At 41.9% G+C, this 21371-nt stretch overlaps 1 protein-coding gene across 3 annotated transcripts in view; it reads right to left on the minus strand.

The window, feature by feature from the left end:
* Window positions 1-21371, minus strand: part of LOC113028738 (partitioning defective 3 homolog) — a 352394-nt gene that overhangs the window by 262372 nt on the left and 68651 nt on the right. The window lies entirely within an intron of this gene.

The raw sequence follows: 21371 nt of genomic DNA on the forward strand, positions 1-21371 counted from the left end.
TTTATTCTCTTGTTCTTGGTAAAAACGTGTCTCTAACCACTTCCTCTGCACTCTACTACTGACTCCATCATCTTGAAATCTCTCTTTGTAACTGATGTACATCAGTTTTTTTTACCTGCAAGTCTTTGCAAACTTCATAGTATGAATACCGAGCGATAAATGAGCTTCTCCACTGAAGCCTTACAGTTCATTTGAAATGCTATTAGACTGACATTGCCAGGCAGCCAGTGCCTGACACGGTGTAAAGGACCACAGCTAGAGGTGTGAGAAAGTGATTATAGCCATTTGAGAGTCTATGTTTGTGTATGTGTGTGTGTTATTTTGTACTTTAAACTTTGAGAAAAAGTTTTGTGATTCTTCTCTTAATGGTGGATTTGAGAAATTCATTTAATTAAAAAGAAAGGATGCAGGTTCAATCAGCGGAAGACCAGAAATATTACCTCTCCATTGTCTCCATTATAATAGTAGTTATTATACGCTGATCAGGCATAACATTATGACTACCTGCCTAATATTTTGTCGGCCCCCCTTTTGCAGCCAAAACAGACCTGACCACTCGAGGCATGGACTCCACTAGATCCCCGAAGCTGTGCTGTGGTATCTGCACCAAGATGTTAGCAACAGATCCTTCCGTTGTGAGGAGTGCCTCCATCAACTGGACTTGTTTATCTAATACATCCCACAGATGCTTGACTGGATTGAGATCTGGGAATTTGGAAGCCAAGTCAAGAACCTGTCCCTTCTTTGGGCCACTTTTGATAGATGATGACAACTGCAGAAAACCCCACAAGAGCTGCAGTTTTGGAGATCTTCTCACCAAGTCCTCTAACAATGTAGTCCTTGTCAAACTAGCTCAAATCCTTAAACTTGTCCATTTTCCTGCTTCCAACACATCAACTCTGAGGACAAAGGGTTCACTTGCTCCGTAATGTATCCCACCCACTAACAGGTGCCATGATGAAGAGATAATCAGTGTTCCTCACTTCACCCGTCAGTGGTCATAATGTTACTTCATCAGAGTGTATGATGCCACACTCGAACTGTAACATTTCCAATCTCCTCTTATAGCTGATTCCAATTTCATGCAAATAACCTCCCATGAATTCTGGCTTGGTGCAAAAGTAGCTCAAGGAAGAAAAAAATAAAGACAGAAAAAGCTTCAGGCAAAAAGAAAACTGTTGACTCATACTCCATACTCCTAAGGTAAATGTTTCTGGCCTGCTCAGTTCCACCACCATGCCAACACCAGCTGGAGATCCATCTCCCCCTCTGCTGCCCACAGCTGTAACACCCCCCCCCCCCGCCCACACACACACACAGCCCTGCTCCAAGCCTCCTTAGTAAAGTGAAGCATACAGCAGCAGGAGCTAAAATGTAAGTTCTTCTAGCAGGTGGACAGCTGATCTGCAGAGAAAACAGGCCTTGGCAGCTGGTATGGCAGCAGTGTCTTGAGATGCAACAAAAAACCCTCCACAGCCTAAGCCACTCCTTCAGAAGATGTGTAAGCTGCAGATTTCAAGTCAGAGTATCAGCAGGTTTCTCAGCAGGGAAACAGCAGCATGTGACACCCCCATGACACCCACTACAAGAAGTACATGTAAACCTGTCCATACTTTGCTATAGCCACATAGAATAAGGCTTTTAGGGGGGAAAAAATAGAAGTAAGCTGCTAACCAAATAAGCTTTCATGTTGTTGTTTTTCCTGTGCAGGTATTTCAAGCTCTTAGTTCCTTGACCTTCCTTAGTTCCTTTGCTTGAGGAGTCACTGAGGATGCAATGAATTGGGCTGATCCTCTACTACGCTTCACTTCTGTTTTGACTCTAAAATCTTTTATTTTGACCTCAGTTGCAGAGTAAATACTCCAAGATTTGTTATTTAGAAGATTCAACATATACTTCTGCTCAAACATTTTCTAAAACAGCACCTTCAAATGACATCTCCATAAAGTCACAGCAATTTGACACTTATGTAGCAAAATGTGATGTTCTTATCAATTGTGTGATAATGTTTCCACTAGTAGGTGTTAAGTAAGTTTTATAAAAGACTTGAGGAATAAATTCTGCACATGTGGATGAGGGTTACTGTCAACCAGTTTCCTTTCATTAAGAATGAGCTGTGTGTGTTTAATTTTAACTGTCCTTGGAAAATCTGACAAACAGTAAAGCTTTATATCTGCACCAGCCTTCAACAACGGCTTATGAGCTTAGTTCAGGTAGTAGTTAAAATCCGTCTTTAATAACCCAAGTGAATAATTTTAAAAAGGTACAGAAAAAGAACAAGAAAATGTGTGTTTGCATGCTACACTTTTCTCTAGGGCCACCTTGGGGACAACATAAGCCAGAACACCTCTAAACAAGCCGTGACAACACCCAGGCCACACCTCGTTATTTATGCACCACATGTACCGTCCTAATTCACCTTTCTCATGTCTGTCTCCTGTTAGCAGTCCTTCAAACCAATTAACACCTAGACAACCATTCAGCTCTGATTCCAAATGTCTGGATGCAATTAGAAGAAGGAAACATGGACATTTAAGGCAGGAAGGGGATTTAAGACGCTGAGGAGGGAATTGAGACTACTGTTGGTTACCCCAATAATTGGGAGGTAGAAGTCATTGTTGGTAATTGCGAGTGAAAATCAAGGATAAGGCGAATAATAATTTCGTCTACGTTTTCAAGCCTCGGAAAGTCTTCGTCCTAAACCTTGAGATGAAGGAATTAATATTACAGTAACCAAAAAGAAAAAGAAAAAGAAAAAAGAAATTGAGGCATAATGGTCATCCATGCTGTTTTGAAGTTGTCTTTAAGACTCCCATGGGAAAGGATGGCGAAAGCAGCACTGCACTGTGATCTCCGAAGGCTCCGCCTCATCCAGATTATCGCTATGTGGGGCTGGCGCCAGTGGTTTCAACATGGCTCGGATTCCGAGCAATGCCCCCTTCGGCGAGGTTTTGTTAGGCACATGTCACAGTACTCATTAGGACAAAAACAAACAGCAACCACTACTGGTCTATAATGCGACCGCCGACCAAGATCTGAAAAGCCGCCTTGGAAATATAGAAGTCAACGCAGCACGACTCCGCTGCGTTGACTTCCACTTCGACTTTGAAGTCGAGGTGAAATCCTGTGCGTCTCGGAAGTTTTTTTTTTTTTACCTCAAATATATTCCAATCTGTAAGGTAATGTTGCCTTAATGGGTGGGATTTTCCACACCCAGAAACAGTTTGGCGAGAACGATCACAAAAAAGATGCATGTGAGACTGCAATTTTGGTGCAATTCCTCTAAGTGCAGCTTTGTAACCCATCAAAGATGTTTTAATTATATCAAACACCAAACAAAGGGGTTTACAATCATCCCATCTGCCAGTTCTCCAACTTAACAATCCTGTAGGCTGTTTTTTGTGCCATGTTTAAAACAGACCCCAGTTAATGCAGGAGTGGACTCTTCAAACTGTGAAAAAGTCCAAGTTAGAACCCAACCCAACTTTTGAGGAGACCAAGGGTTGAGTTTCATATTAGACCATTCCTCGTATTTTGTTTTTGGGTAACGTTTGATAGGTTTCAGTGCAGCTAACTGGGAAGAGTTACGACAAGATCAAAGTTTATGTTGGAAAAAAAACCCAACAAAAAACAATTTCAACTATATTAAACATGCTAGAAATGTATAGGTTACAAGTGTTCACAGTTTAGCCTCATGAAAAGGTGGCAACAACTATATATATTTTTACATGCACTTGCACAGGTGCTACAGGCCACAAAACTTTTAAAATCTAACTGCTGGTCACACCATCTCTTACAAGTGAACTCTCCTTTTCAAAGACTGTGTGACACCCTAGTAACATGTTGATAAACAGAAACAAAGTGACAAAGTGGTAACAATAACAGATGTAGCAATAAACTTAGAAGTTATGGTTTGTCCTTAACCTACAGTTCTGCCGGAGGTTTCTTCCTGTTAAAAAGGAGTTTTTCCTCCCCACTGTCACCAAGTGCTTGCTCACAGGAAGTGACGAGGTTTTCTCTGTATTATTGTAAGTTCTTACAATAAAAAGCACATTGAGGCAAACCGCTGTGGTGATTTGGCATTATATACAAAAACTGAACTGAATTGAAATGAATTTTGTTTGTTGAATGTTGTGTATGTTTGATATGTTAGTACTTCTGCCCTTAATCCTACATACATGTCTGTATTTCATCTAACAGCAACGCTGTGGCAACACTGAAATGGGCGAATATTCCCACTTCTCTTTGCAGGCTTTAAATTATTCATTCCAAACAGAGGCCCAAATATACAGCTTAACTATATGATGGGCTAATGAGGGCTATTGATCAACTAATTGATTGCTTTATGCATGCCCTAACTGACTGTCCAATGACCCATTTGGGCAGCTCATTACTTAACATGCATTACTCAGTGCTAACCACTAAACAGTGAAGACTGATATGATATTCTGGTTGACATTCATTCTTTAGCTGATATTGCAAAGTCGGGGCCACGTCAAAAGCCCCGGTGACCATTTCAGTTCAGTGAATAAACAAACTGTGGCAGAGAGGTGAGGTAATTCAACTGCCAGGTTTGATCTGTCAATGAATGACACGGGACCAGTAAAGAATTGAATTTATGCAAGCTGTTACTTACCCTGTTTGCAAACCAAAGCCCTAACTCTAGCTTCTCATATTGCCTATTCCACTTTTATTTTCAAGCTGTTAGAGCCAATTGTGTTATCCATCTTTATACTGTGCCCTTTTAGGCTCATAAAATTGACAGCACTAGTCACATAGACCCTTGGCCTTCAAAGCTTTGGCTTTCCAATAAGTAGCTACAGTGTACATGCCTTGCATCTTAGGGAGGTATTGAATAATCTACTCTGAGATTTTCCCACAGATTTAGAGGGGAACCAAAACACCAGCGTCTCCTCTCTTCTTGTGGTAAAAGAAACCCTGAAGAGCATCTCTAGAGAGCTCTTTACATGAAGCAATTTACTAAACACCCACATATTGACTTTGGCCCGACTGGCTTTCTGGATTGACTTTGAGGTCTTGGGTTGCAACACAGCTGGCTGACCGACAACAAAGCTTGGACTGTTGCACTCACATTGCATTCTCCTGCAAGCAAAGATTTAAAAAAAAAATTAAAGAGCCACTCTGTGAAAATGTTGCTTTTTCACTTTAAATACGCGATTAGAGCACAATAGAACTTGCCGTCTACATTAATAACAAGCAGGGGTTATGAACTAGCTGCCTGGCCTACTTTTTTTTAACCTTTTTTTTCTATTTTTCTGTGGTGCAGACACGCTTCCTTGTCAGAGTAAACTACATGCACTGACCATTTGACAGAGATGACAGTAGTGTGATGCCCTTTTTGCATTCCCTTTCAATAAAACAGTGCTTGGACTCTTTGAGATTGTTTTCTAAGAAGAGAGATTAATAGAAAGGGAAACCAACTACAGCGATGTACCCCCTGCTAACTTTGAATTGGTTCAACAGAGGCTACACAGTCAGGTTCATCTGGAGGTCACAGTGTGGGGAGTTCAACTTTCACAACTTAGTTTGACCTTCTTTTTCTTTAAAAGTAACCTGACTTATCTGACACTGGCACTCACTGTACATGCTGCTTCTTTCTCCCCTCACATTTCATTGCACACTGTGCAGAAAATTGTGGCAACTTCAAATGTGACTGTAAATATAACTAATATGAAATATAGAGTTACGGGGTGCAGGTTTTGTTGTATATGACACAAAACAATTCAATTTTATTTATATAGCGCCAAATCACAACAACGGTTCACTCAAGGCTCTGTATACTGCAAAAAGCAAAGACCCTACAATAATACCCCCTATGAGCAAGCACTTGGTGACAGTGGGAAAGAAAAACTCCCTTTCAACAGGAAGAAACCTGCGCCCGGTTGGGAATGAGGGGAGGGAGACAGGACACATTACAAACTGTGGAAGAGAAAGACTGATAACTAATGATCAAATGCAATGCATAGAACACCTTAATGCTGTCTTCAATAGCGCACACTACAAGCATGCTACAACACACCAATTTAGCTATTCATAGCCTAACTAGCATGGAGGTTTTCCGACCATCATCATTATCTTAATTTTAAATATTAAGTTATTCCTATAAATAAAACTAATGTGTTAAAGACAAAAACATGCATACAAATAAGGGCGATGCCATTGTGCAGCTTCGGTTTAACCCGGGTTTTTTCTCTTTTTTGAGTAGTTAATTGAAATTCATTCCCCTTTCTGGGATGGCACCATTTAACTGGATCCCTGAAATTTCTCCATACAGGGCCAAACTCACACAGCGCTGCAGGGGTCAGAGGAAAGTGAGTGTTTGGCCTTTAGGTTATTCCACTGAGATGGAGTAAAATGTCCTCTTTCATTGGCAATTCACATTCTTTTCTTCTAATTAGAGTGAAACAGAAAGCAGTCCAGGTTCATGATCCATTTACAATTCGAATGCGGTCCACATGCTTCAAATAAATATTTTGGCAGCTGATAATAGAATAGTAATTGTCCGGCAAAATGGCAACAGAAGAATGGCAAATGGCTGCACAAGACACATAGCTGAACCAAGCTCCTGCTATTCTCGGCCCCTTGTCTACTGTCAAACACTCAGTGGAGGTTTCCCGCCAGTCCCTTGACATTTCAGCCGACAGACATAGCAACGGAGACACACAGGATACTCACGACAAGCACCTGGAACCATTCCCCAGTAGCAGCGCCATTTAGGAGCCAGGTTCTCCACAGTCCTCTGGGGTCAGCTGGGACGCCAGGTCAGAGTTTGTCACTAATGGGCCTCTGTGAGTGCCAGTGTACCAGACCTGTGAATCCCCTTGAGAGGCATCAGTATGAAGGGCCCATATCTCTAATTGGGGGAACCCATGTACGTAAGTGACAGATTATGACCTATAAATGAGAATTTATGTGACCATTAGACGTGCTGGGTGATCCCAGCAGAGATGGAGAAGGCGCTCATTAGCTATGCATTCCGAATGTCTGGCTCGGCCTAATTAGCCAGATAATATGCAGGCTACAGAGATTTTCTTGTTTTCCACCCTTAAACATTTCGGACCTTGTTATTTTGGTGCACTTTAAGGGCACAATTAGAAGGTGCTCTGAATTCTTGGTGTTTTAATGCCATTTGCATGTGAAAAGGCCAAAGCAACATCGAGGGAAAGCAGGAATCCATAAAACGCTTTGAAGCGAACAGAAAACGCTGCTAGTTATTGTTTTGTGATAGAAATCCAATTTCGACAGCTTTATGAGACAAGCCTTCCTTGTCACGCCGAGCTTGGATGAAGAGAATATTTACAAAATATTTTAAAAAAGCTTTGATTTGATATATCCGTGGGGAAGGAAAGCGTCGAGGAAAATGGCAAAAAATCAATGCAGTTGTCCAAAGGCCTTCAGTTGTAGGGTAATATCTGGGAGATTGATCGGTGTGATTAGGGATTTGACGGCAGACTCAAATATTTGCACATGAAGTGGCAGTATTAGTGCTGTAATATTGAGTGGTGGTGGGGGCTGGTAGTGTCAGAGAGGGGGCATGGGAATAGTAGATAAAGACAGAGAGAGGATAATAAAGACAAAGATGTTGGGAGGAGTGCTTCACCTTTCTTTTTTTAAATTAATTGGTAGATATTTGTCCATATATTGGGATTTAAGAATGTGAGTCAAAGCCAAACAGTCTATTATTTCAGCATAAAGAGTGTTAACTGGAAATGTGGTTACATAGATTTTTAGTTGTGAATGAATTGCCTTGGTAATGTGGTTTCTGATTGGCCATTGTGCCAATAAAGATAATGAAAGGAGCACAGCTGAATGGAAAACTATAACGTCTGATCATTAAGTCATGACTGCCAGAAAGAGCGAGACAGAGATACCCCCTCGTCTTTCCTCCCCACCTGAAGCTCTTCATCTCTATTGGTTCTGCCTCTTTTGATCAGCTCAGTGAAGGGCTCTGGCTTCTCCAAACAAAGCGCATCCCACACTCTACACAATTAACTGGTGGTGACAGACAAAGCGCAGCTAACAGTGTTGGTATAAAAAAAAAAAAAGCTTCCATCACTCCTGTTCTTCCTTTGTGCTGTGCTTTGACCTTGTTTCCTTTGTAGTGTGCTACCTAAGTAGTGATAAAAAAGTAGTTTTCCACACTGGTAAAATTACTTCAAACCAAGCAGTACTAAGAAGCAGTTCATATAATAGCTACAGACAGGGATACGCTTTCACATATGAGTCGACTAGGCAAAAACAAACTGAAATTAATAAGAAAAGAACAAATAGGAAGAAAAACTTTGATCCAAAGTTGTTTCTCTCTTTTTGCAGCTAATGTTGTCCAAGTGTTATTTTTCTTTAAGGAGGCTTTTCGAACCCCCATTGGGTACGAGGGCGGCAAGAAGGAGATGGAAGCGGGGACCGAATAAAACGACGACACCAGGCCGGGCGAGCCTATTAGCACACTTCACAGTTGGTCATCTCTCGCTCTTCTTCTCTCAAATAGACACACATAGAACAGTCTTCAAGAGATCCATTGAAGGCTGCTAGTTTGAAGGAGGAGAAAGGGGAAGAAAGATGGCACTGGTTGCCCTCTGAGCTCCTATTAAAAGCTTCTTAAAAGCTGCCAGAGAGGCTGGATGAGTAGCATCCATCAATTAGAGGAAAATGAGTTGGCGGATGAGAGGTGCACAAAGAGGCTATATGTGTGTACTAGCGAAAAAGGTGAACACAAGCAGTGTAACCTTAAACTAGTTGATTCGAACTACCTAAATTTAATACAGATGTATTGTTACTGGATCTCACTTTCCAACAACTGGTAGTGTTGAACATGATCAGGATAAAAATTAATTAATTGAAATAATAAAATTTGTAATAAAAAAGATTGCTAACTATCACATGACAGTATGGATGCCACAAAGGCATGTGAGGCAAGTAGCACTTGAGATTGCAGCTGCCAGCACACCTGCTGACACCAGTCCATATGAACCAATAATTATAGATTCTAAGGGCCAACTGAACGTCTTGCTCCATGGTACCACACCCAAGTTTTTCCCAAAGCCACACCCACTTGGTCTGCCATCTGTTTGCCTGATCTAAGAAGCCAACCAAGCTCAATACGACTCAATAGGACGACACCATCTGGGTCGGGGGTTACCACCACAGCTCTGCAAAGCTGTTTCAACAATGTAGGTGTGGAACATGGTCCATGGTACGTGGAACATGCTGTCCAATTTCTGCAGGAAATGAGAGTGGAAGATTGCATGGACCAGGGCCCCAACCAAGACATTCCCGGCGCACCATTATTAGATATTTGGGAACTCCGGGTCTGTCTAGCATTCTTTACCTGATCCAACTCCCCACCAGGTGATGATCAGTTGACACCTTTGCTCTAGGTCAGGCTCCTTCCCCATCAGAGAGGTCACATTCCACGTACCTAAAGCTAGATTATCAGGCAAGGATAGGACTGCCAAGGCCACTGACCTGACCGCTACCCGATTCACAGAGCACCTACAGCCCCTCCTGTGAGTGATGGGTCCACAGGAGGGCAGGCTTACATAGTGCTTTTGGATTGTACCCAGCCAGACCCAATAGCCTAAGACCCAGCCACTAGGTGCTCTCCAGCAAGCACCCTTCAGGTCCAGCTCCATGATGGGGGCCCCAGAAATCCTAACCAGGGTAGGATAGCCGTGTGCCTCGGCTGCCTTTTCATTATTTCAAAAGAACTAGTTTGAATTCTTCCTCTCCTTTATGACTTACGCGGTGTTACAAATGGCATGCTCACATTGTTATTAACTAGTGGTGCTTTTAAAGATGATCTTGGTAGTATAAAGTGCATTAATCCATTTAGAGAAAGTGGCAATGATTGGGGCTAAATGGTAGGAAGAGACTTTCCTCGTAAGGAACTGCTCACAGCAGGTACTTTTTAAAGCCCCCAAAATAAACCAACAGTTCATTTCGAGGCCTTTTTTGGACATTTCTGGAATGTTTTTGAGAGCCTCTTGGCCTCTTGTGAACTACAATTCTGGGACAGTCTGCAAAAAGTAAACTTGCACATGTGATAAAAAGGGTTATAAAAAGTTAAATAGATGCCGAGCATTAAAACAGTGTTTGTTATATAGCAGCTGACAAGCCGAGGAAAGGGAATAAGCAGCTGCATAATAGAAAGATGAAAACAGGGACTGCGACATAAACCAAGATGAAACAAAGACACTGATGCTTTCATAAAGTGTGTTACAAAAAAAGAAGAAGAAAGAATCTCATTGTTTACTGAACTCACTCTGTTCTAACCTGATGGCACGTACCTGATGTGCTGATGATATTTTCAACACACGACAATAATTTTGCTTCTTTCTATTCACTGGTTTTATCCTGTTCTTCATATAATTACAGCACAGAGATTACAAAAGGAACACCACTGTAAAACGAGATGTTGATCTGGGCTGAAAGTAAGATAAGAATTTCTACACTAGTTTAGCCTCCTTTAACCTTCTTCTTAAATATTTTTTCTCATTTTTTTCCTCATGTGAAATAATTAATTAACAATTAATTAATAATAAGTGCACTATATTCACTAGAAAAAGAAACGTATTTAGATGTTAATTGACTGACAGACTAAACACCAAATTCACTGAAGGACCAGCAGCTAACGTTAGCATGGCTTTCCAAAAACAACAAGAAGTTAAACCTGTCGAAGGTGATGATGACGATGAAGCTTTTAGCTTCATTGTCATCTTCTTCAGGTAATTAAGAAGTCATAAACTAGGCTTTTTCCACTGTGGGTGGTAAGTGAACAGAAAGTCCCTGTCATCATGCATCTTAGCCTATATAACCTTGTTATGTGAGATATTATGTGCAAAACCTTATAATGTAATTCTAACTAATAATACTCCAGAGTTGTAGTTTGCAAATACAGCAGCAGCAACCGAGGCAGCTATTTAAGAGAATATTTTAACTTATATTGTTGTTTGAAAATGAGTAAATGATAACTTTCTTTGATAAATTGCAGTCAAATTGACTCTTTAGCTTCAAAGACATATGGAATAATATGTCTGTTCATGTAGCTAAAATGTCCATGTATCCCATGATTGTTTCCCATATTAATAATTTTATTACTACGTGGTCACAGTCTGGTTTCAGTGCTTTAAAATCATCACAGTCTTTACACAACAGAAGCATAGCTTACTTAGTTTTGAAAATCGTATTAAATACACGAATATCTGTTTTGAGTATCTATGGTTTCTCCACCATTTAGTGAGTTTATTAAGATTAGGCTAAACACAAGCCAAATTACAAGCTTGACTATAATTCTAAAATATTTCGAAGAGGAAAATTATTCAACTGAGAAGAATCTTTGTGTATTTAATCACAAAAACATATAAAAGCTGTAATAGATACTAAAAAAAACAAAGAAAAGAGCCTTTCTGAGGTGCACAAGTTAACAAATATTGTAAAAGTATTTCCTATACTATACTTTATACTTTACAAGTTGAACTGTCATTCAGCAAAGCAGTTGATAAGCGGTAACACTAAACTGCTGTGATTATAATCAACAAACCATGGAAAGGCTGATCTGAACAGGTGGGGAAACGTGCAGGTGTAAAAATAACATTAATCATGGGGAAATAAACACATCCATGTGGTATGTTGGTACCAGTCTTTATATAAAACACTTAATTGCGATAAAGACAACTTAATATTAGCAGCATCTGTGATTTTTCCCAGACAGTTCAGATATTAACAAAATACATCCGGAGATGTTTCTGTATGTGCTTTGTTGCTTCACACAGTACCACACTGCATCAGTCTGCTTCTGCCTACTCTAAAGATCAGTCATTTTTAATCACTGTATTATTAAACTGCTACTAAGTCACATCTACTTTACATTTACATTTATTGCACATCACATCTCTCTCTCCCTCTTTCTTCACTGAGCCCACCTTACTTTGGAAGGCTACTTTTCCGATCACCCTACTGGGATCTCTGACTTTGTGGAATGCTATTAGACAAGCCCTGCCTTCATCTGGATCTAGCACCAACATCCCATTCATCAAACCCACCGTCTAACACCACACAGGGCTCTTCATTGTGAAAAGGAGGTGTGTGTGTGTGTGTGTGTGTGGGAAAGGGGGGGGGGGGGGGGGGGGGATGAACAAACACCCCATAATAATAAAAGACACCCACCAGGAGAAAAGGTACGAAACGCTATCAGTAGGGTGAGAATCAGCGAGGAGAGAAGGAGAAGATGGAGAAGAAAATGGGGGATGAAACTGATCAAGGTGAGTGCAGTGTGTGTGTGTGTGTGTGTGTGTGTGTGTGTGTGTGTGTGTGTGTGTGTGTGTGTGTGTGTGTGTGTGCGTGCGTGTGGGAGGGGGGGTCATTCGTGGCCAGCTGGTTTGAACATGGTGATGAGAGCAGTTTGTGAGACCGAGGAGCATGAAATAACTTACCTGGTGGATCAGAAACACACAGGCATGGCAGGTGGCAGCAGCGGCACGGCACAGGAGAAACAGACAGAGACAAAGAAAGGTTAATACGAGGTTTGAGTGTGTAGTGCATACAATACAACTAGCCAAAAAACAAAACAAACAAAAAACAAGAAAAAAATCCAGCTCATGTGAAACAGGATTCACTCGTTGAGCTTGTGGTAAACAAAACAGTGACTACACTCCCCGACCCCACCAAATACACCACTACTATCAGATAACAAGAAAAAATGTCATTTAGCCAGCTCTGCTACAAGTTAAGTCACTGCAAAGTGCTAAGCTGTATATCTGCCTAGAAAGTTTTAATGAGTTTATACATCCCTGGATGCACCTGCGTATAGAGCAAACCTCGAAACAGTACATCAGAAATCAATTTTCAATCTTGACTGACTCTTGATCTTCAATAGCTCACATACAGTACTGCAGTACTTATCAGGCACACACACACAAACACACACAAATCATCAGCAATACTATTGGCAGCAAAGCCATGAGAGGCTGATGGAGTGGTTGTCTTGGAAACAGAGGCTGGCATGGGTTATTATGGAGAAAGAAATGAAGGGTGGAGGGGTGGCGGGTGAGGCAGGGCCACAATGCAAAGATCTGCAGCGAGACAGGTGTGTGTGTGTGTGTGTGGTGACTGTAGATTCACCTGTGGATAAAGTTCTATTCCCTTAATAATGAGAGAAAGGAATCAATAATTCGAACAAACACAGAGATGATATTATCTATTTACTACTAAATATACAGTTTTGAGAGAAAACATCCATTTCCTTTCTTTCCTGGGTTAAATATGGCGGCACTAAAACAAACCAAACACAAACGAAAAAAAAAATGGAGTGACAGCCACCATCCTGCTCCGTTTCCTTTTTCTCCCCATTTCTCCTACAGCCGTCTCCCTTCAGTGCCCCTGTGGTGATTGTTGCTGGCCTCCTCCTTCGCTTCCAGTCTCCATCCATCCCCCTCTCCATCGCCCCCCCTCAGCCCACCCTACTCCTGGAGAGGAGAAAATAAGTATCCAGGCAACCCAGCATCTCTTACTGGGAGGGGTGAAGAGAGGAGACAAGAGAGAGAAGAGGAGACAGGAGAAGTGGAGAGGAAAGGAGAAGAGTAAAAACCGCAATGTGATGGAACTACGAATACAGATGAGACCCAGAGAAACAGGGACCAAGACCAGAGGAAAAGCAGGAGAGATGCTGATGGAGGGGGAGACTTCGAGTTCAGCAGAGAAAACCAAGCAGCCCACATGTCTAATGAAGGGTTTAGTTAAACATGCCAAGTAACGTACAGTATTAAAAGATAGATAGGTGTAGAAAACTAAAAAAAAGAGACAGATGGATTGAAATTGGAAATAGAGTAGAAGTAGAAGATGAAAAGTTGAAAAAAATATGCATAGAAAATTGGAAATTATGCTAATTTCTTCGTGTCTCGGGGCATTTGTGGGGTGTTTCTGCATGACGGCAAGCTGCACGATAGATAAGGTTCCAGAAAAGAGGGTTTTCCCCGGCTCTCCAAACCCCTCAAGACACACAGCTAGATGGCAGAGAAGGAGCAGGAGGAGATTTTGGGGGTGGGGGGAGCAACCATGAAGCATTGTACCAGGCTGCCTTTTTAATTCAGTTAGTAAAATGAAGTTTAACTTTTATTTCCCCTTCATTCATTCTCCAATGATCTCAAATACAGTTAGGTGATAAAGTGGGCCCATCATCACATCATCACATGTAAACATACAGTAACGGTTCGATAGAAAGACATATGGCACGTTATAAGTGAGGCACTAAGTACAGTGCTGCTGTCAATCTGATTTGCAAAACTGTTCACATTTACCACTTTCAAATCCTTTTAGACGCGTACTGAAGGACAAAACATGGCTCTTCTGACTGGGCGATGAGCTGGATGATGACATTTGACAAGGCTACGGTAGCTCATCTTCAAAACACCACAGTCAATGAGATGAGAGACCCCTGTGAAAAGGGGATGAATGAGGTGCTCTGGCACACTGTATCATTCAGGATAATGGGTTTGATATTTATTATGATGCGAGTAGGAGAGACGGATGACCTGCTTGAAGCCCGGATCTATAAGGCTGACAGTGCTTTCCAAACAAAGGTGGTTTCTGAGTTCGGCAGGCCGTTGCTTTTTTATTTTTTTGAGCACTGCTTGACAAGATGACACAAAGTCACGTGCATGTCCGGATTCAGTCTGCAATCACACCGAGCAATCAGCAGAGAGCTGTGTTAAAACCCTGTGGGGAGCAATCTGAGCTATTTCCAAGCAGCATCTCCCACAGCCACGTAAAGGGGGGGGACGCTTTCCGCAGAGGAGCTGAGCTCATTTTGAACACATAATTGTTCTCCTCTTCCCCCTGCAGCCTCATTACAGGACAATCTGATTACAGGGTGGAAACAAAGGAAGACGATGAAAAATATCATCCTCCGTCGATGAGGTGGACGCAGGTCCGCAATCTGGGCTCCTCCCCCTTTCCTGCCTAACGCGGGTTTGACTTTAAGGGTGCTCGGGAAAAGTACAACTCTATAAAAACACAGTTTGCGTTCATTCCAGGTGAAATTGCATGTCACATACTTTCGGGCATCGCGGCGGAGAGGCATAAATTCTCATCCATGATGTCAAAGGCGCCACAGCTGGAGCAGAGAAGTGGCAGCCACCTCGCGAGGCCTAACTGTGACTGTAGTCAGCCCATTTTCTGTGTATGACAGCAGCAGAATGAGACTGTTTCGGCTCAGTTACCGCGTCGACAATCGGGTCGCTTGCTCCCTACGAGCAGATTTCATTGGCCTCTATTATTGGTCAGGCTGCGTGTGGCAGCGACTGTGTGTGTTTGACTAGCCCAGTGTCACTGTCACTTTCATCAAACCACACAAAAAAAAAACCCCAACAACTTGCATTCTCACTTTGAATTTTGCCTCTGTCCCCGTCTCCCTGTAATACATATGAACAAAATAATGCATTTCAGAGTTATTTCTGAAATACAGCGTGCGCGCTCTAGCTACATTTCTTTAGTTCTTCTTGGCTGCTTGCTCGTGTGGACGCACACAAGTCCAAAACCAACCCAGCAATACTCCAAATCTGTTCACAGGCAGCAAGAATAACTGTCATCCTGCAGTTTGAGAGCGTATGTCTGCCGTGTGAAACATTACAAGACAAAAAGACTCTCACAATCCATTTGCATGCATACGGATCCACACTGCAATATGTATGACAGCCAAATTTAGGGATGGAAAAATGAAGCACCTATTAGGAATCTGTGTATAATCAACGCAGTTTAAAAGTACAATGCATATGACGAGGACAAACTGAGCCCTTGGTTACAGCAATCATACCCAGCAGCTTTCATTTACATGCGGTACACATAGTCTGCTTTGAACAGTTGTCACAAACCAGGCCACATGTGGCGTGACAAAACAGATGTACACACAAAATCCCAATTAAGAGGAATTGTTTATTTAAAATGAGAAAAAAGCAGCCATGTCATGTGTAGTCAGTAGAATCAGTGGTGTAGGTGAGTGCATGAGCGAAAAAAAGAAAAAGTGTAAATAATATTGTTTGACACAGACACTAATGCAAGAATGGCGTCTCAGATAGGAGAGCACCCCACACCTGAGGTCTGAGGTCTTATATAGAGCACACTGAGCCCAGGTGTTGCCAGTGTCACCGATTGAAAAATGAGAGGGCAAGGTGGGGCGGGTGGTCACGCACTGCAAACGCTGCTCATCCAGTCAGTAAAGTGAGCACGACTTTGGTGCTTCTCCAGATTTTTCTGGAGATTTCAGTTCAGTTCAGTTTTATTTATATAGCACCACATCACAAAAACAGCTGCATACATTGTAAGGTAAAGATGCTACAATATTACAGAGAAGACAGGACAGGCAGTCTAAACAGGTATGGGGTATTACTGTCTAAAGAAGGAAAACTCATTGCTCTTTAAATCACACACAGAACTTGAATAACAAAGTTTAGCAAACTGTTTTAAACTGTTTTCCCAGCTGCCAGGTCAGTGTCTGCAAAACTGTCTGGTGCAGCTTTAACATTTACTTCATAGTCTCACCAAACTGCCATCAGCAATAAGAATGCACCCAGGCAGACTGTCAGTCTAATAACCCCAGTTATTGCTTTCCTGCTCCCTAAATATGATGAGCAACACTAAGAAGTTCAACCTTTCCATTGTGCAGAGTGCGCCTCTTAAATAAACGAGTCGCTGTAATATTTCAAGCGCTTTTCTTATTCCATTCCATCCCCTCTGATCATCAGTCCTTGTCCAGCTCCATTAGAGCCGTTTCATACCGGAGAATAACAATATCTCAGTTACTCCGCGGCTCACCGCGCTGCCATAGAGCTAATCAATCTAGAGCTCATCTCTCCATAGGTGGACTGATCGTCTGGCATTATTCTCCAGTCAATTACCTCTACTGAGAGAGTCGGAAGAAAGAATGACAATGGATGCTGATGAATGCCACTCAGGACTCGATTTTCTTAGCCAGGGTGCCATCGCGAAGCTGGCAGTAAGACAACTGGGTCATCTAATTGGTATTTATATGAGCTCTCCTCCAGCTACCAGCTATTTGTTAGAGACGGAAAGGTTACAGCTGGAATGGACCGTTCACCTGTGATGTGGTATTTTGCATTAGGACATAGTGAAAGGCCACGGTGTTTACGAGGAATGCTTCTGTGTGCCTGCATCTAAGTGAAACTGTATCATTCCTCATTTTATAAATACCAATTCATCTTCTGCCTTCAAGCAATATCGGGAGCTTATTGTGGCAATCAAATAACCATCAATAGCCATGGCTCAAATCTCAAAGGCCTCATTTAACCTCTTTGTACACACAGCAGCAGGATGTAATAGTTCAGCAGCTGGTGAATGTATCTAACACATCATAATGTCCTGTGCACGTGTGCAAAAAAAAAAAAAAAAACAAGTATCCAGAAGCAGCCAAAAATGGTAGTTGGCCCTGCAAATGTAAGGGTTTATGGACTAGCAGACCACAGACATGTTCTTCTGTCCTACAGCATGATGATGAGAAAACCACTGTAGGACTTATGCAAGATGAAAAGAGAAACGATGGAAAGAAAACACAAATGAGACGAGAGAGGGGAAGGAGAGAGGAGGGAAAGCAGAGTTCACAGTTTCTTGCCCAGAACAACAAATTTTAGAGGATGATGGAAAACGGGGGTCTGACTGGAAGGAAGGAGACTGACTGAGGAAAGGAAAAGGAAGGCATGAAAACAAAAACAACTCAAACCCAAGCACCATAAAGTAGTGAGGCTCTTGCCAAATATTTTTTGAAAAATAGGCTATATTAAAACAAAATGCTATGTACTTGTTTGTATGTGACGGAAACATTATATTCTGATTTCTTTGACTTATTGCAGCTTGATCAGGACTTGGGCAGCACTCGGGGGTAGTGGTTAGCCTTGTTGCCTCACAGCAAGACAATTCCAGATTCTCCCGACTCGTTTTCCTTCATGCACTCAATCCATTTTCTCATCATTAGTTTAGAAGATGAATGGCCTGGTGAAATTAGGGTTTGTGCGGTTAAGTGGGGTGTTTCTTTGGAGTTAGTTACGCTGCAATAGCCCTAGGCTGCTGGGGACTTCCCATGATGCACTGAGCATTTCATCTTCACTCGCATCTCTTCACTTTCTACGTGTTTATACAGTATTAATCAACTCTGTCTCTCTTCCACAGTGCCCTGTCTCCCTCCCCTCACCCCTACCAGTCGTGGCAGATGGATGCACCTCCCTGAGCCTGGTCCTGATGGAGGTTTCTTCCTGTTGAAAAGGGAATTTTTCCTTCCCACTGTTGCCAAGTGCTTGCTCACAAGAGGCCGTCTGATTGTTGGGTCTTTCTCTGTATTACTGTCGAGTTTTTTACCTTACAGCACATTGAGTTCACACCTTTCACACCAGTTCTTAACTAAACATGCAGAAAGAGGACAACACCTGGCAGTCAGGCAACTGACTGTTAACTGTGCTATACTGGTAAAATCAGACATCACACAGACTTTGTCCCAGGTAGCTGACACATTTAAGACTGTTTAATGCCGCGAAGTCATTTGCATTCTCACTTTCACTTCTCTCTTGCCGTAAAGCGTCACCACAGCAGGTAACGCTGCATGTTTCATTTGGCAGGGGTTTGTTTTGCCCTTTCTGATGCAACCCCAAAGGTGATTTGTGTCTCCAGCTGGAATCAACCCAGCGACCTTTAGTTTGCCAAGCGAATGTGTTAACCACCACACCTGATACCTAGTAAAGTTTAGGGCTACACTGTGAAAACAGAATTTTTTTAGCTATGGTGAAGAGAAGGGCTTATTTTCAATTTATGGTTTTACATAAAGTGTTTTTACAATATTTCTTTCTGTGTTCATCATGGACTCTAGCACTGTGCCCAAGACATATTTCCTTCAAGGGCAATAACATTTATTTCACTTGATTATATAATTTTATGACTTTTTTTATCCATTTGCAAAAAAAATATAACTGAAAGTTCCAATGTTTCGGCTGGTGTTTCTTTAAAAATATTGAGTTTCACCACAAATAACGTTTTCAGCTGATAAAGCACATATTAAGACTTTTTTTTTAATTGCATGAAAAGCTTAACCGGCCCTCTGACATTCCCATGTAGACCCGCAACCTCTGTTTTTTTGTCATCCAAACAATGCTGAGCGGTTTTCAGTTAAAATTCACAACAAGGAGACCTTGTTGTGAAGTCCTTGTGACGTAATGCGAGTGTGTCCCCCTCCGGATAAGAAGGCTACGTTTTCAAATCACGTCAAGGCCGGCTCTTTTCACAGCGCCGACTTCTTTTGTAAAAAATAGTTTTCAATGACAGCCCACCACAAATAAAATTCTTACCAAACAACTGAAACTCAGACTGAGACATCAAAGTTAAGAAAATATTAAAACCCACTGAGGAAAAAATGTTTCCACTGAAGACATATGAGAAGCCTTACGTTGGGAAGTTGAAATCCACCCGTAAATTTAACATCTATCCATCCAGAGTATAATACCACAACAGCATCACGGCTCACTGAAATTATTTCCTATGAAAGAACAGATGTCTGCCTTTTTTTTTCTGACCATCTCTGCTGTTTTCTGTCTGTGGCACAAGGCTCTTTTGTGTGATAATCATTTTCACAGTCGTACCTACCAGGCACTGAAGTGTCTACTGTCCTGTAATCCTAATAACAGATGGCTACAACTGTCCGAGTCCATCATCTAAATTACTGCTTTAGGCAAATGTCCTACACATCGACGGGTTATTCAGTTACAACACCTTTACCTCTAAAAGCTTTTGTATGCACGTGTCTTCTGCTGAACCCTTCAGAGGCCGCTTTCACAGCCCTGAGCTCCATTCACATTCCTGCAAATTAATTAGGCCTGACTACATGTATGCGCCTTTGGACATGCCTTGTTATCCTCGACTCATGTTCATCCCTTTCACTTACAATAAAATAATTCTTTTCCAAATGGAAAAATTGGATACTAAACAAACGGATATCTAGAACTAATGGAAACAGGAGAGTCCTTTTCTTTCTCAGCCCTCGTTTTCCTCTGTTAGTCTTACATTTCCTCAGCACCCAGATCCCAGACAAGACCCTCTCCAACCCGATCCCGCAGTGATCGTATCAAGCGTGTTAACCATTTGACCCTCTGACCCACAAAAGCACTTCCTGTGGTCCGCTCAAAGTAAATCTGGTTAAAACACATGTAAGGAAATACGAAGAAATTAGCTCAACAGAAGGTTCATTTTCTATCTGTCTTCTAAGGTTTCAGCTTGCTGCACAGGACTCTGTGTGGGTGTGGGTGTGTGTGTGTAACTGGCAGTAAAAACCATTACTAGAGTGTGGATAGAGCTCATTCACACACCTGGGCCCCATTTACCACTGCCCTGTCAAAGAAGCGTGACGAGCCCCGAACAGAGCGCCACCGCTGGGAAGTCTAAATTAAGCACACGGCTGTGACACGGTCAGGTCTCGTTGCCGAACACTGTGCGTTTATGAGGAGTGAGAGACAGAGGCAGGCAGAATACACAGATGGGCAAGTGTGCTCAGCAATAAACCCATCAGGATTCGAATGAATAAAAATATCAAAGCACTGTAATTAAACCTAAGTAATTAAACTTCTGCAACATTGCCCCTTGATTGACTTGCACGCTTTTGGCTAAATCTAATGTTGGTCTGTATGTACAACTAAAGTTGTGAGATTATAAAACAATGAATACGTGTTGCAGTTTTACACAGCCAGGCCCAAACGCCCCGTTCAAAATGTTACACTGCTAAAAATAAATTGAATAAATCACAGCAAACTAACAACAGAGAAAAGAAAAGCATATTTCATGACATGTCCAAATAGTCTGTCTGTGGAATTACAGAACGTAGAAGGGAAAGCCATTCCCAGAACTCCCTCAAGCTGGAATACTGGGCGTTGATATTTTTTTTAAGTAGGCCTCGGGGACTGCTTTTGAAACCATGCTTGATGTAGGATTGTATTTGGTTTGGAATAAAAATCCTCCCCAGAGTTATTCTCCTCCCATAGGCTAGTTAACCCTACCTGACATGCACACCCACTTAAACACACACACGCTAAACACTAAGTAGGTTATGATTCATTTTCTTTTTCATCTTCTGCTCATAAAACACAGTCGACTGGGGTAAATGGGGGCTTTCCTCCACTCCTTTTAGGCTGCACACTAAATCATTCATGGTTATTAAGCACTACATGTCTGTATTTAAAATGTAGCACTTTAATTTGAACACATACACACACACAGACGTAGATGCAGACTCTGTGCTTTCACATAATGTCATTCCAGCTATAACCTGACATTTCCTCTGTATTGTTGCTTTTTAAATGTCCTGTAAA

This window comes from Astatotilapia calliptera, chromosome 9 (genome assembly GCF_964374335.1).
Source record: "Astatotilapia calliptera chromosome 9, fAstCal68.1, whole genome shotgun sequence".
NCBI lineage: Eukaryota > Metazoa > Chordata > Actinopteri > Cichliformes > Cichlidae > Astatotilapia > Astatotilapia calliptera.